The sequence below is a fragment of the Elephantulus edwardii genome, unplaced genomic scaffold, assembly GCF_000299155.1.
Source record: "Elephantulus edwardii isolate Elephantulus edwardi_28Jun2011 unplaced genomic scaffold, EleEdw1.0 scaffold00105, whole genome shotgun sequence".
NCBI classification, from domain to species: domain Eukaryota; kingdom Metazoa; phylum Chordata; class Mammalia; order Macroscelidea; family Macroscelididae; genus Elephantulus; species Elephantulus edwardii.
Window position 1 is genome coordinate 7,050,688 of NW_006399855.1, and position 16,092 is coordinate 7,066,779.

A 16,092-nucleotide genomic window follows, 5' to 3' on the forward strand; every position below is an offset into this window, starting at 1 on the left:
ACCTGTATGCAGAAAAGATTATCTGGGAGGCTGGGCTCTATGTGGAGAAGTGTGGCATCAGGATTGGAGGTAGACTTATCAACAATCTGTGTTATGCAGATGACACAACCCTGCTTGCTGAAACTGAGGAGGACCTGAAGTGCTTGCTGCAGAGGGTCAAGGACTTCAGCCTTCAATATCTGAAATACAATTAACAAAATTTAATTAATCATTGAAGTCCAAATCATTTAAAAATATAGCCAAAAATATCTAGTAAGACTTACATAGCTTTCAAAACGTATTCATATCCAATAATATTGATCTTTTGAGGTATACTTAGGAGTTTTTCAGGACACCAAAATATTGAGAAAGGTCATCAATATACTCTTAACAACTGCTCCCATATTCACATATAATAATGAAGGGAAAAAAATATCTTCTAGATAGAAATCTTTTCTATATCAATCAGTCAAGTAGGGAAACATGAGAAAACATTAGACGGATGTTTTATCACACTGTTAGAGTCTCTAAAATAAGTTTAGCTATTATAAATCTAAAACAAGCATTTTGTTTCATTCAAGCAATATCTTTAATATTACTAACCTATTATCATTCACAAACAGTTGTTCTTCATTCTAAGTGTACTGTCACCACAAAATTCAAATATTCTACCACTCCCTCTGCCTACTTGCTGATCTTCTAGAAGAAACTTGCCTACAGATTGTAATACAATACAGGCCACATGTGCAATTTAAACATTTCTAGCCATAGCTACGGATCAGTTCTGACTTGAAAGTTCCCAACAAGAACAACAAGATATTTTTGCTATAAGCCAGTCATTTTGGGTGTTTTGTAAATAGTAATAACCAACTGAAGTACAAAGTAATAGATCAAAATGAAGTATTCCTATATAAACCTAAAAATTCATCGTTAGCTTTGGGAGTGAAGAATAGAAAGGGAAAGGAAGTATAACAGATTATACTAGTTAGTCAAGATTGGGAAGGTGGCAAGATAAATGCTTCAAGACTGCAAAAGAGCAACTACAAAAGAAGCAGAAAAATTAGTGACATTGATTCCTGCAATAACTCAGGGAAGGGAAAAATGCGCCAAATGTAGGGAGATTCCAAGAAGGAATATTGGCATTTCTTGCTGAGCTAAAGAAGTGTGCTAAGTTTTCTTTATAAAAAAAATAACCAGGATTTGATGGAATTATAGAGTGGCCAAGAGAACTCAGTCTATAGAATTACACTGTTAACTCAAGACAATGGGTCTCAGACAGTTTGGATGTATCAGCAGCTTCACGGGAGAAAGATGTGCAATCTCTTCCCAAGTGATTTACAGGCTCAGAAACCCTGTGAAGAGTCTACGAGGATTCCAATTCAACGACAATGACATTTTTTTTTAATTTTTATTGTATTATTTTTACGTGTACTGTCAAATCAGATCTGACTGGTACAGGAGGAGACTGCCCCCTCCTTCTCCAGCAGAGCATCTGGTGGATTTGAACCGTTTACCTCTGGGATTGCAGTGTAGCATCTTGCCACTAAGCCACCAGAGCTCCCTGATAATGACTTTTGAGTAATGTAACCTGGACTGTTTGTCCACTGAGCATCTTTAAATAATACCCTTTTTAAGAAGCACACATCTATGGCTTTAAATAAGACTAGACTTTAGAGGCAATATTAACATAAACTAAAGATGAAGCAAGGTCATGCTACTTAGATCCTCTCATTGAGACAAAAAGGCATCTGAGGACATTACACATATTGCCCTATGTACAACAGCCCTAAACCCTGCTCTATCCTGTGCCAATCACACTGCCTCTGACACACCCATCCCGATTACCCCAGTCACTGAATCAATCCACGTCATAGAGGGTCTTCCCCTTCTGCGCCGTCCCTCCACCCTCCCAAGCACGATGTCCCTCTCTAAGGACCTGTCCCTCCTTACAACATGTCCAAAGTATGTCAGACAAAGCCCCAGAATCCTTGCTCCAGGGAGTAGCCTGGTTTAACCCTCTCCAGGAAGAATCTGTTTGTTTTCTTGGCAGTCCATGGTACCCTCAACACTGTTCTCCAGCACCACAGCTCAAAGGCATCAATTCTTCTTCTATCCTCATTGGTCACTGTCCCACTCTTGGATGCATAACAAGTGATTGCAAAGACCATGGCCTGTATCAGACGCACCTTAGTCTCCAGAGTTAACCAGGTTAGAGAGTGATTATCTTAAAACATACACTTTTGTGCATATGCTTTTCACTGAAGTATTTGAAAATTATTTGATCTCTAGGCATTCCAGAAAATTTATATGTAAATTGATAAACTAAGTTGTTATTTTGTGTCTTTGAGTCTGAACTGACCGAGCTGACCATCGGATGGGTTTTCAGAGACAGTAATTTCCACAAGAAGAGCTTGTCTATCCTTCTTTTGTGAAGCAGCTGGTGGATTTGAATTGTGTGCCTTTGGTATTACAGTGCAGCTTCTTACCACTTTCAATAAAATAATAATATCAATTATTATTATTATTTCATTAACGAGGGAAGAAAAACTCAGAAAAAGAGGGTGATAACAGTTGTATAACTTGAAAAATATGTTCTGTGTCACTAAATTGTACTTTTGAAACTGTTGATTTGATTTGTGTCTTGCTTTGAAGATTCTCAATAACACAAAATAGATAAAATTTAAAGAAACAAAATAATGACCTAACATTCTTATATGTGAACATTTTAATATATCAAATTAACAGAAGAGATAAAAACACGTGTTCAAATATGGATTCATATTTCAAATGCATTTATCTTACATTTAAGTATGTAATGAATACCATCTCTCGCTTACAAATATTTAAGTAAAAATATTCTGTGTTTATGTACTGAGATGGATTGATTCAGTTACTAGGGTAATGAGGGTAGGTGTGTCAGAGACAATAAGGTTGCCACCGGATAGAGCAGGTTTCAGGGCTATTGTACATAGGGTTGCTAAGCGTCTCAAGAGACTCAACGGCACATAACAACAACATGTAATAGCTAGTTACACATACACGTATCTATGTTTTTATTGACTTTTATCAGGAAACTTCTGTATTTGTGATGGTGGTCAGATGACTAACTTAATCGACTTAATTAACATAAAGATTTCACTTATTCAGTACAATTATTTTAGTAGGTCCATATTTACAAGGCAACTGTACTGTTCATTCCTCCCTCTGTTTGTCATATTTTGAAGAAACTACTTAATAGTTAAATTCTGGAAAACAATATATTCAAAATTTATAATGAGCATAATAATATTTTTTTAAATTACATTGATGCCTTGTTTTCTAACACAGGTTCCAAAGGTCACACCAATTATCTAAAAATTAGTATTATGTGAAAACTGAAGATAACCACATGATATCACAAAAGGGAGAAAGACTATATGTAATCATGTCATGTGCTGTTAAGTCTGAATCAACTAGTTAGCCCACTTGTAGATTTTCAGAGGCTCTAAATCACATAGAAAGAAATAGCCTAGCTTGTTACCAATTACATCATAACATACTTGCCAAATTACATCATTGCATGACTGCCAAACCAGTGGAAATTATTGTCCATCTAGCACAACATATAACCTTAACAATAACATTGGCGTTTATTTTTACCTCATACTTTGATATTTGTTTCTGCCATGAAATCACAAAGTAGTTGGATAGCAGTATTTTTTACAGTTGGTCTAAATATATAATGTTGAATAATGACAGTCAGTAAGTGAGGAGATGGTGTTATTTAAATGCCATGTAGAGAGTTCTGATTCAGTGACCACAGAACAAAACACAGCTCAGTTCTGTGACATTCTTATAATTGTCCCTGTGTTTGAACCCATTATTAGAGTTGTTATGTCAATCCATCTCCTTCATGATCTTCTTTTTTGCTGATGCTCATTTTTTCCAACCTTGATATTTTTGTCCTAGGGCAGGTACTTGTTTGTTGTTGTTGTGTGCTGTTGTGTTCTGTCCTGTACCAATCTCATTGTCTCCGACACATTCATCCCAATTACCCCAGTCACCAAATCAATCTATCTCCTAGAGGGCCTTCCCCTCCTGCGCCTATCCTCTACCCTCCCAAGCATGATGTCCTTCTCCAAGGACTGGTCTCTCCTTCCAACATGACCTAAGTACGTCAGAAGAAGCCTCAGAATCCTTGCCTCCAAGGAGCAGCCTGGTATAACCCTCTCCAGGATGAATTTGTACCTATGTGGGCTGGTACTTAACAGGTCTAAATTATATAACTCCCATCATCATCTTTTCTAAGGAACATACTCCAAAACAAATTTGTTCTGACTTCCCCCCCCCAATATTTGTAGGACAGTGTTATCACCATTGTTGGTGCCATCTAGTTGAGTGGGACACATAGTGACCCTATTAACAACAGATCTGAACTCTGTCCTATCCTGTTCCATCCTCACATTCTCTGACATACGCAAGCCCATTGTGGGAGTCACTGTATCAATCCACCTGTGTTAAGGTCTTCTTTTCCTTTGATGACCCTCCACCTTTCCAAGAATGATTTCCCTCTGCAAGGTATAGCCTCAGCTAGCAACATATCTCAAGTATGTGAGACAAAGCTTTATAATCTTGAACACTCTGGCTGAACTTTCTCCAGGTATATTCATCTGTTCTTTCGACAGTCCATGGGATGTTCAACACTTCCCTCCAACAGCACAGCTCAAAGGCATGAATTCTTATTCTGTTGTCATTTTTCCATTGTCCAGCTCTCAAATGCAAAGCAAGTGATCTGAAAGACCATGCCAGATGCTCATTAATCCTCAAATTGACATCATCGTTCCTTAATAATTTGGAGAGGTACATGACTACAAACTTTCCCAGTACAATACATCTCTTGATTTCTTGACTGCTGGTACCAAGATGAAGAAGTTGTTAACAGTTTCAATATTTTCTCCATCTACAGTAATGTTGTCTATCAGTCCGGTGGTAAGAATTTTTCTTTTCTTGACATTGAGATATCTGTAAGTTCTCCTCACTTTCAACAAGCAAGGTTGAGGTTATTGTTGAATCTTTCTTTGATCTTGTTGCCACTTTCTTCTTCATACAAGCCAGCTTCTCAAATAATTTGCTCAGCATACAGATTGAACAGGTATGGAGAGAGAAAACAATCCTGCCATACTCCCTTCTTATTTTAAACCATGTAGTGTTTGTTTCTTTGCTCTGTTTGTACAGAAGTCTCTTCATCTAGGTATAAGTTTCATATGAGCACAATAAAGTGCTTTGGGATTCTCATTCTTTTCAACATTGCCATAACTTGTTATGATTCACAGTCAAATACCTTTACCTAGACAATAAGCATAAATAGACATTCTTCTGATATTTCTTTTTACTTTCAGCCAGGATCAATCTGACATCAGCAATGATATCCCTCATGCCACAGCCTCTTCTAAATCCTGCTTGAACTTCTGGCAGTTCCCTATTGATGTATTGTTCTAGTCATTTTTTAATGATCTTCAGCAGTATTTTGCTTGCATGTGATAGTAATAATATTGCCTGATAATTTCCACATTCTACTAGATATATTTCGTGGAAATGGGAATAAATATGGACTTCTTCCAATCCATTGGCCACACAGCTGTCCTCCAAATTTCCTGGTACGGACTGGTGAGCACATTCAGAGCTGCATCTGTTAGTTGAAACAAGTCAATTGGTATTCCATCGATTCCAGGGCCTTATTTTTTTTCCCCAATGCTTTCAGTGCAGCTTCAGCTTCCTCATTCATCACCACTGGCTCCTGTTCATACGGTACTTACCGAAATTTTTCAATGTCCACTAATTCATTTTTGGTACAGTGACTCTGTGTAGTCCCTGAATCAATATTATTTTGATGCTTCCTGTATCATGCAACATATTATTCACAGTATCTTTCAATATTGCAACACAAGGCTTAAATTTGTTTTTCTGTTCTCTTAGCATGAGATCATAGGGCAATACTGTGATCAAATGCATCACTTTTTTTCATTTGATTTCCTTAATCATTATCCAGTTTCACATGCATATAGGATAATTGACAATACCATGGCTTAGGTCAAATATACCTTTGTCTTCAAAGTGACTTCTTAGATTTTAATAGTTTAAAAGGGTCTTTTGTAGTAGATTTTCCCAATGTGATACATCATTTGATTACTTGACTTCTGCTTCCATGGTTATAGATTGTGTGTCCAGGTATTTAATATCTTCAAGCTTTTCTCCATTTATTATGGTGCTGCTTTTTGGCATGTTTGTGGTGTTTTTTTATTTTTTAATATTGAGGTTTTAGCAACACTGATGGGTGTTGATTTGCTTTTAATGGATTTAATGTTGATGGGCTTAATCAACATTGATGGGTTTTGATCTTCATCAGTAAGGGCTTTAATTCTTTGTTTTCAGGAAGCAAGGTTACGTCATCAGCATATCACAGGTTATAAAGAGTCTTTCTCTAATATTAAGATCATATTTTTCTATTTTTGGTTTTTCTTTATATATTGGAGGCATGTCTTCTAGCAGCACTATAGCAGCACTCAAGTGGCCATAATATAGCTAGCTAGTATATCAATAATTGAGTGAATGGTATTAATATACATAAAGGAAGACATTCAAGCGCTGATGGCCTAGTGGATAAAATAATGCACCATCAACCCAAAGGCAAGTGCATTGAATATACCAGCTGCTCCGAGGGAGGAAGGTGAACAATCTCCTCTGATCCTCTGATGCAATTTACTGTCTCTGAAAAACCACTGAAGGGTGGGTTCAGTCAACTACAACATATATATCTCACTCATGTGAGTATATGTACATGTGTTTATGTATATGTCTTATATTAATTGCCATTCAATAGAGATATATAAATAACACTGTTGTTGTTAAGTGTCATTGAGCTGAACAAGGCCCATAATGACCCTATGAACAACAAATATGAACCCTGTCCTATCTTGTGTCATCCTCACAAATTCTGACAAGAACCTATTGCAGCAGTCACTGGGCCAATCCATTTGGTTCAGGGTCTTTCTCTCTTTCACCAACCCTCCATCTTTCCAAGTATGATGTCCCTTTCCAAGGATTAGCCCCTTCTAGCAATGTACCTGAAGTATCTAAGATGAAGTTCTGTCATCCATGCCTCCAAGGAGCACTCTGGCTATACTTTCTCCTTCTCCAAGACATATTTGTTCTTCTGGCAGTCCATGGGATACACAGCACTCTTCTTCATCACCATAGTTTAAAGGTATCAATTCTTCTGTCAACTTTATTCATTGTCTAGCTCTCAGATGCATAGCAAGTGATTGAAAAGGTCATGAATCAGGAGCACTTTAGACCTCAAGCTAACATCAATAATTTGGAAAGGTTCTTATTTCAGACTTTTCCAGGACAATACATCTCGTGATCTTCTGACTATTAGTTACCATGGGTGTTAATTACGGATCTAAGTTAGATGAAATATTTCATGCCTTCGTTCTTTTCTATCTACCATGATGTTGCCTACTGGCCCAGTAAGATAATACTGGTCCAGTAAGATAATACCGTAGTTTTTAAAATCAGGAAAATGTGTGCATCAAGGTACTATCCTTTCTACATACCTATCAAATTTTATGCTGATCAAAAGACGTTGGACTTGATGTCAATGCTTAAGAAGAATGTGGTGTCAAGAATGGAAAAAGACTCATAAACAACCTACATTATATGGATAACATCCTTGCTTACAGAAAATGAAGAAAGCATAAAACATTTATTTCAGATGATCAAAGATTGCAGGTGTCAATAAGAATTCCATCTTAATATCAAGAACACAAATATCCTCTCAACTGAACGGACAGGCAACATCATGATAAATGAAGAAAAAATTGAAGTTGTTAACAATTTCATTTTATTTGTAGCCATACTTAAGACCAATGATAACAGCAGTCAAGAAATCAAAAAATATGTTGCTTTGGAAAAATATGTTGCCAAGGACCTATCCAAATGGTAATGAGCAAATATGTCAGTTTAAAACCTAAGGTGTACCTGCCCCAAGAACGCCCCACTTGTTTTGTATGTGTCTGGAATGGGACAATGAATAAGGATTATTAAAGAGCAACCAATGCTTTTGAATTAAGATGTTGGAGAAGAGTACTGAATATCCCACAGATTGTCAAAGAAACAAACAAGTGTGTCTTAAAGGCAGTGCGGTGAAGGTATTCCTTGTAGGCAAGGATGGCAAAACTTCTTCTCACATACTTTGAGCATGTTGGGAGGATAAACCAGTCAATGCAAAAAGACATCATGCTGGAAAAGGTCAAAAAAAGAGAGGGAGACTCCCTCAAGAAGATGGATTGGCACAATGACCACAACAATGGGCTCAAGTGTGTCAGAGATGATGAGGAGAAAGCAAATTAGGGTACGGTTCACATCTGTTGTTCGTAGGGTTGCTATGAGTCATAGTCCATTTGATGGCACATAGCAGCACAACAACAAAAGTTATAACTCAAAAGGGAATTAGTGAGAGAGGGTTCGGGCTGCCTATTGATAAGTAACTGCAATGCCTAACCAAAGGCATATAGTATGAATCCATAAGTTTCTCAGTGGAAGAAAGAACGGGTAATCACCTCTCAAGTGATTTTCTGCCTTTGAAAACCTGCTGGAGGGTTAGCTATGAGTCGATTCTGCCTAGACAGCACAAAGTAAACACACACACACACACACACACACACAGAGAGAGAGAGAGAGAGAGAGAGAGAGAAGTAGAGAGTTGAGAGAAAGTTCAGCCATTAAGAGCATAATCTATTGAGCCATTTGTGGTTTAAACTTTGCATTGTCAAGGCATAGCCGGAATGTTATAACATGATCTTCCATCTGTCATCTATTTGTCATCGGCACACTGATTATAAATCTTATCATGAGTTTTGCCAAGAACAATGAAAAACATCCTAAAACGTAAATGTTTTCTAAAACTAATAATATTTCTATACATTTGGCAGTTCTATTCACATAATCTAATAGTTACATCTATATAATGGCATATTTTTCTTTTCCAAAATGCCTGTATGTTTCCTATGTCTTCACTTGAATATGTACTCACACATATTAAATTATTTTATAAGGTGTTTTTTCTCCATTTTTCCTCTCTATAAATATGTGCATTACATGAAAGCTGTAGAAACACATTTTAGATTAAAAAACAGATGATTTGTTCTTTTTCTTGTTCTTATTTTTTTACATCATTAGACATGCTTGCATAGAGGAATGTACTTGGGGTGGTGGAAGAGGTGCGGGGGGAGGGGGGACTGTGTACCAGGGAGGGAATGTTTCTTTTACTTTTAAAAGAGAGGAGCAAACTAGGAGCGGGGGTTGGGGGGGAGGGCTGAGCGGGGAGAGAAGTGCAGCAATGAATGAATGGAAATCCAAAATCTCTGTAAATGTTCATTAAATTATTAATAAAAAATATTATGACTAGTTAGCTGAAAAACATTAAGGAAAAATTGTTGAGGTGGGAGTATGTGCACACACACACACACACACACACACACACACACACACATACATACATTTGTGGACAGAAAATTCTTTTGGGAAATGGATAAAACTTCTTTCTCGAACAAGGTCATAATAATTTTATTATTATTTCTGCTTAAAGTACTCCACATGATACCATAATGAAATTAATCTCAACTTAGAATTTCATCTTCATCCCTGGTCTCCTTAGGGTATATTAAAGTGCCAAAATGTGTTACATTCCTTTCTATGCTGGGCCCCTGTTGTTCACTTATTAGCATCTGTTGCTTGTCAGAGACATTTAGAAACCTAATTGAAGCAGCCACTTAGTCTAAATGAACTGAAATTTTTCAGTTATATTTCAGTTCCACCTCTAGGCAAGCCCCTGCTAGTTTCTGGTTTCCTTCTCTTCGAGGAACACATGAGTTTTTTTTCTTTCCAGAGCATGTGGCTGACATTGTAGCTGGCCCCTGGGGGAAGGATAATTTGCTCGTTGTGGATTAGTTGCCTTTAGCAGGTAAGTCTTACCTGGGTCACATCCTTTAAGGAGATGTCCATGAACATAATTGCCTGCAAACTTTCACTGGAATGTGCAAACTTCTGCCCTGGCTTGTCTTGCTTTATGTTGTGCTTTCTTTCCAGAGCTAATTTACTCTCAAAAGATAACACTATTGTGACTGGATCAGTCACTTGTTTTTTTCTTTTGCATTTTAGTGTGTCTTTGTTTTGATTTTCCATGTTTCACTTTCTACCTAGAGCACACTGGATTGACGATGTGGCATTTTCTGGTTAGGAAATATTGTGCAAGTCTTCAGAGAAATTTGAATCAATCCACCCAGTCTGTTTTCTACATTAATTGAGACAGATAAAAGTTAATAAAAGTTAATAAATGTTTAATGGGTAAGAGTGTTCTCTGTGTGACATACAGTTATTGTGAAGTGCCATTGGGTCAACTCTGAGCCATAGGAAAACCTATGAACAACAGATCAAACTTTGTCCTCACCTGTGTCGAGAGTCGTTCTCTGTTTGTGGATCCTCTACCTTTCCCAAGGTGATGTCTTCTTCCAAGGACTGGCCCCTCTTCACAACACACCTAAAGCATGAGAGATGAAATCTCACCATCTTTGCCTCTAAAGGGTACACTCATTGCACTTCCTCCATGACAGACTAGTTTGTTATTGTGCCAGCCCATACCAAAATCAGAAGGCATCGATTCTTCCTCAGTCTTCCTTAATCATCTTCCTTCAATCATAGGGTACATAGGAAGCAACTGAAAAGACCCTGGCTTGGATTCAGTGCACTTTTGGGTTTAAACTAATATCCTCGCTCTTTAAGAACATGGAGAGATCCCTGGTAGCAGACCTATCATAGATGTTAATAGCAGATCCAAGTCAAACGAAATCCTTGACAACTTCAGTCTTTTCCCTATCTATCTTGGCAATGCCTATTGTTAGAGTGGTGAGAATTTTCTTTCATCTGCTGCATCTAATCCTTCCAGTCTTCTTCTCCTTCTAAAAACAAACTGTGTCATATACATAAACAAATTGCTACTGAGTCTTCTCCTTATTGTGATGCCATATTGTTCCTCATATAGTCCAGTGTCTGGAATTGTTTGTTCAGCATATAGTTTGAATAGATATTATTATAACCCTGATATACTTTTTTATTTAATTTTTTAATCCAATCCATTTGGTAGCATATTTTGTGTGGTTATGTGCCATTAAGCACAACTCATAGTGACCCTCTGAACAACAGATCTGAACCCTGTCCTATCTTGTGCCATCTTCATCGCCTTTGACACACTTGAGCCCATTTTTGCAGCCACTGTCAATCCACCTGGTTGAGGATCTTCCTCCCTTCATTGTCCCACGTCCTTTCCAAGCCTGATGGACCTTTTCAAGGACTGCCCTTTCGTAACAACATGTTCAATGTATGTGAGGAAAAGCTTCACGTTCGTTGCCTCTAAAGGATACACTGGTTGTACATTATCCAAGACATATCTGTTTGTTCTTTGTATAGTCTATGAGATATTCAGTACTGTTCTCTAACACCTCAATTCAAAGGAATAAATTCTTCTTCCATCAACCTTACTCATTTTCCAGCTCTCAGATGCAGAACAAGTGATTGAAAAGACCATACCCTGAATCAGATGCACTTACTCTTTAAAATGACATCATTGCTTCTTAGTACTTTGGAAAAGTCTTGGGCAGTAGATTTTTCTAAAGAAATATGTGGGTTTTGTTTCTTGGTAGTATAAAAAGAATACATAAAACAAGAAATTTGGGGTATCTGGCCTACACACTATAAATATTTCAGTATCCTGTAATTTTCCCAGTTTAATTTTATGTATTCTATATAGATGCAGCATTTTCTCCCTAAATATTCCTATTGTATTCTATGTTATACTTAGACCCTGAAAAATAAAATCCTCTCTTTGCCAGTAGTTATAATTTAAAAAAAAAAAACCTAAAAAAAAAAGAAGAAAAGGAAAAAAAAACCTGTTGTTTTTGTTGTTTACCATGGGGTCAGAACCAATACATAAGTTAACCCTCTGTTGGGTTTTCTGAGGCAGGTAATGGCAAAGGGGGATCCCATCTTCTCCTATGGAGCAGCAGGTGCCCTTGAACTGTGTGTCTTTGAGATAGCAATGCAGCTCCTTGCCACAAGACCACCAGAGTCCCCTAATTAGTATTATCATAAGTAGTCCTGCTCATACTCAATTAAAGGTATTTGATAAGACCCTTGGAGACATGTATAGAGTCTGTTGATGGCTTTAAGAAATATTTGTGTTGTTTGAAGTTACATATGTTGTTGTTATGCACATATGTGTACCATAGTGTCATGAAAATTTTAATGAAGATCTGATTCTTAAAAAAAAAAACATAATAACTGGAGCTTTAGGTTAACTGATATTTTGGAAGATATTAAAATGTAGATGCAAGGGTTCGGAATTAGTGTGCACAGGTTGTTAAGAGTCATAGTTGACTCAAAGATCATGACAACAACATGAGCAAATGAAGACTTGTTCCTCTGTCAACACTTTGCCTGATTTTGACTGCTCACAGTGAGCTTATCCACTGATTCTTTCCACAGCTACAGTTAGAAGAATGAGAACACTTAATTGTGGTCATGTGAAATCTATAACTAGATTAGGAGACTGTTCATACAGAGCAGGGAATTACTGCATTGGGTAAAATCAAGAACGGTGTATATACTTTCTCCAAAGATATTAAATCTGTATGCACAGAAAATAATTAAAGAAGTTGTATTCTATGAAGATGAATGAGGCATCAGAATTAGAAGAATGCTCTTTAACAACCTGTGATATGTGGCTGACAATTTTAATTGCGAAAAGTGAGGGAGATCTGAGGTTCTTTAATAGTCCTTTATTAAAGAGGCTGCTTTTTCTATAATGAACTTCAGATTATTGTCAGAGATCTGTTGTCCTAAGGTGGTCTACTTCTTTTTGGATCCTCAGTTTATTCTATTGGTCTGTGTATCTGTCTCTGTACCATGATTTGATTTGATTACAGTGGCTATGTACTAGGTTTTTAGATCAGGAAGCATAAGGCCTCCTATTTTGTTATTCCTCTTTAGCAATGCTTTGCTATTCCAAGACCTCTTTCCTTTCCTATGATTAATATTTTTTACCTCTTTAAAGAATGATCTGGATTGTGATTGCATTGTATCTATAGATGATTTTTGGTAATATTCCCATTTTTATAATGTTAAGTAAATAAATTTCTTTTTTATTTTAATTTTTTTATTATTAGTAGGGGTGTGTGTGTGTGTGTGTGTGTGTGTGTGTGTGTGTGTGTGTATACCATCAAATCCAATCTGATTGGTACAGGAGGAGATTCTCCCTCCTCCAGCAAAACATCTGGTGGATTCAAACTGCATGCCCCTGGGATTGCAGTGCAGCTTTTTGCCAATAGGCCACCCGAGCTCCTCAATTTGTTATTAAATATTTTACGGCTTTGAAAAAAAAATAGATGCAATGTGAAACTTAAATGACTGAAGTTTATTTTTATTTTCTTCATATATTATTTCTGCATGAATGTCTATAACTTTATTTCTGTAGTATTTCCACACACATTCATCATCCCATTATGCATTATCACATAGACTCCCCTAGTCAACTGACTCTGAGCTGTGCCTCTGAAAGTAAATGTAAGATGACGGTGACTTCCATCCAAATGGAATCATTTGAAAGGGAATATCCATCCAAAATATATTGTGCAACATCATTTTTTTCCTGATTGAATAAAAAGTATTTTTTTAATTACTGCAGGATAAAAGAAGGTATTTTCTGAAGAATTTTAAAATGAATTAAATGTATGTGGAAAAGGTAACTTTTTAAATTCTTGACCAAATAGATTATGTCTTCTAATAGTTTAGCCAAAAATGTATCAGATTAACTAATGTCTCAATTATTTGAACTTATTTTAATTATGTCTAAAACTCATACATCACTACATATACACACACGTATATGTGGGCATATATTTCATTGACATCAATTTAGAACTGACTCATGTTGTTGTTATGTGTCCTCAAGTCATTTATGACTCATAGTGACCCTATGCACAATATCTCTGAAACCTGTCCTATCCTGAGCCAATATTACTCTCTCAGACACACCTACCTGCATTACCTGAGTCACTGTGCCAATCTATCTCATCCACAGTATTCCTCTCCTCCACCGTCCCTCCACCCTGCCAAGTGTGATGTCCTTACCCAAGGACTGGGCCCTCTTGGCCACATACATGAAGTATGTGAGATGGAGCTTCAAAATCCTTGCCGAGAGCAGCTTACTTCCATCCTTTCTAGAACAGACCGGTTTATTCTTTTGGTAGTCCATGGTCTATTCAGTACTCTTTTCCAGCACCACAGCTAAAATGCATCAATTCTTCTTCTATCTTCCCTAGTCATTGTTCAGCTTTCTGATGCAAAACAAGTGATTGTGAAGAGTGTGGCCTGGATCAGGTACATCTTAGTCTCTGGACTGACCCTTAGCTCTTTAGCACTCTGGAGAGGTCTTTGAATGCAGACTTTCCTAATCCAATAATTCATCATTTGGTTTCCTGACCCATAGCTGACTATAAAGTGAGTTACATGGATAACCCAAAAAGAGCTACATTTCTCTAGGGGTTAGAATTCATTTGACACTTGTGGGAGAAAAAGAAGTAATCTAATGTATATTTATAGCCTTGGAAGCCTGCTAGATGGTTAGCTATGAGTTTGAACCAACTTGGCAGCAATGAGAGGAAGAGGAGATTGATATAGATATAAAAACACATCTATCTTGTCATTGTAGTAGTTGTTAATGTCTTCAATTCGATCAAGACTTGCAAGGACCTTATAAACAAATGATCTGAACCTTGCTCAATCCTGAGCCCTCCTCATCATCTCTGATACTCTTGAGCTTAACAGTCACATTGCCACTACATCTTATTAAGGGTCTTCCTTTTTTTCCTCTGACCATTACATTTCCCAACATGATGTCTATTTCCAGGAACTGGTTTCTTCTGACAACATGCTCAAAGTATATGAGATGCTTGAAGTATATGAGATGAGTTTCACCATTTTTGTCTCGTGTACTTCATCCAAGACAGACTTCTTGACTCTTTTGGCAGACCATAGGATATTCAGTACTCTTCTCCAACCCTACAAATCCAAGCCCTGATTTTTCGTCTGTTATACTTATTCATTGTTAAAAAACTAGATGCATATGAAGCACCTGAAAATATCATGGCTTGGATCAGGTGCACCTCAGATTTTAAACTAACATCCTTGCTTTTTAGCACTTTGGAGAAGTCCCTGACAGCAGATTTTCATAATGTAACCATCTTTTGATTTCTTGATTGCTGTTACCTTTGTTGTTGATTGTAGGTCCTTGGAATATGAAATTGTTGACAACATCAATCACATCACCAACAGTACACCAAAATGCAATACTAGATATATCATGTGTATTGGGTATTTAAGAAAATTTCACTAGAAGTCATGTTAATTTTTTCACATAACAAATATTGTTATATACTATTGGGTCAGAACCAACCTATAGCTGACCATCCAGCAGGTTTTCAGAGGCAGTAAATTTCACAGGAGAAGATTTCATGTCTTTTTCCCATGTGTTCAAACCATATATCCTTGCATTGGTAATGTAATTCCTTGCCACTAAGCCACTATATATCATCTTCTTCTTCTTCTTATGTGCCATTGAGTTGACTCCAACTCATAGCAATCCTATGTACAACAGCTTTGAACTCTGCTCTATCTTGAGCCAAATTCACTGTTTCTGACATACCTACCCCTATTACCCCAGTCACTGAGTCAATCCATCTCATACAGGGTCTTCCTCTCTTGCGCTGTCCCTCTACCCTTCCAAGTATGATATTCCTCTCCAAGGACTGGTCCCTCCTTGAAACATGCCAGTAATATATCAGATGGAGCTTCAAAATACTTGCTTCCAAGGTGCATCCTTAGTAAGCAATTTTTCAAAAGTGAAATAAAGTCATTTCATCTCTAATTTGGATTATTGTTTCATTGGATATTATAATGATCATATTTCCTTAAAAATCTTTAACTGAAACTATATGAGCAAGAGCCTATGGTGATGAAAGA